The sequence below is a fragment of the Colobus angolensis genome, unplaced genomic scaffold, assembly GCF_000951035.1.
Source record: "Colobus angolensis palliatus isolate OR3802 unplaced genomic scaffold, Cang.pa_1.0 Scaffold178, whole genome shotgun sequence".
In the NCBI taxonomy this organism is placed as follows: domain Eukaryota; kingdom Metazoa; phylum Chordata; class Mammalia; order Primates; family Cercopithecidae; genus Colobus; species Colobus angolensis.
Window position 1 is genome coordinate 3,568,555 of NW_012114910.1, and position 1,496 is coordinate 3,570,050.

A 1,496-nucleotide genomic window follows, 5' to 3' on the forward strand; every position below is an offset into this window, starting at 1 on the left:
ACCTTAGGTGATCCTCCTTCCTTGGCCTCCCAAAGTGCTGGCATTGCAGGCGTGAGCCACCACACCCAGCTGGGGGTTTTTTTGTTGTTTTTTAATACTTTTAAAAATTCAGTAGTGTGCTAGTTGTTAACAATTTAAACATTAATAAAGGGCTTAATAGAAAAAAATGGAAGTCCCTCTTCCCCCACAACCCACTTGCCCCCACATCCCTTCTCCTGAGATAGCTCCATGTTACCAGTACGGTCTGTGTCCTTCTCAACCACTTGTGTACATGTGTCCATGTCTGTGTACACATAGCTATGCAGATGTATACACAGTTGCAGGGCATTTGTTTTGTTTTATGAAAAATGATTTCAGCCGAGTGCAGTGGCTCACACCTGTAATCCCAACACTCTGGGAGGCCAAGGCAGGTGGATCACCTGAGGTCAGGAGTTCGAGACCAGGCTGGCCAATATGGTAAAACCGCGTCTCTACTAAAAATACAAAAAAATTACCTGGGCATAGTGGTGGCCACCTGTAATCCCAGCTACTCGGGAGGCTGAGGCAGGAGAATCTCTTGAACCTGAGAGGAGGAGGTTGCAGTGAACCGAGATCGCACCATTGCACTCTAGCCTGGTGACAAAGTGAAAGTCTATCTCAAAAAAACAAAATGATTTCAGGTTCAGGTTTCGCTTTCCTGTTCCAGTCCCTTTGTTCCAGTTTCTAGTCAGATCTCCACCCCTTACAGTCCCATACCACGTTCAAACAGGTTTTCTTAAAGCTCTTATCCCACCTTTCTCAGCCTATACCCCCACTGCCTCAGACCCAGACCCCGCCTCCCCAGCTCCTCTAATGATCCCCTGCTCTTCAGCAGGACCTGGCTCCTGGGCTCCTTTCAGCCTTTTCTGGCTATCAGCTTTTTCCAGCCTCCTCTTCCATATCCCTGCACTGACCAATGCCACTCCACACCAGTCTGCATTTTCTGGACTCAAAATTAGTATTGTATAGACAGCAGTTAATTCTCTTACCTTCCCAATGCTTTCTTTTTTTCCCTCTTGTCTAGGGGGTGAGCTCAGGGATCCCCCCCAGCCCCAGTCTAGTAGTGGAACAGTAGTTACCGATTGATGTAACTGACACGCTTGTTTTTTGTTGTTGTTTTTTGTTTGTTTGTTTTTGAGTTGGAGTTTTGCTCTTTTCGCCCAGGGTGGAGTGCAATGGTGCGATCTTGGGTCACCAACCTCCTCCTCCTAGGTTCAAGTGATTTTCCTGCCTCGGCCTCCTGAGTAGCTGAGATTACAGGCACGCACCTCCACACCCGGCTAATTTTGTATTTTTATTTTTATTTTTATTTTTATTTATTTTTGAGACGGAGTCTCGCTCTGTCGTCCAGGCTGGAATGCAGTGGCGTGATCTTGGCTCACTGCAACCTCCACCTCCCGGGTTCAGGTGATTCTCCTTCCTCAGCCTCCCAAGTACCTGGAACTACAGGCACACGCCACCACGCCCAACTAATTTTT

At 47.5% G+C, this 1,496-nt stretch overlaps 1 protein-coding gene across 2 annotated transcripts in view; it reads left to right on the forward strand.

Moving 5' to 3' along the window:
* SLC38A7 (solute carrier family 38, member 7) overlaps window positions 1–1,496 on the forward strand; it is a 35,170-nt gene that overhangs the window by 15,537 nt on the left and 18,137 nt on the right. The window lies entirely within an intron of this gene.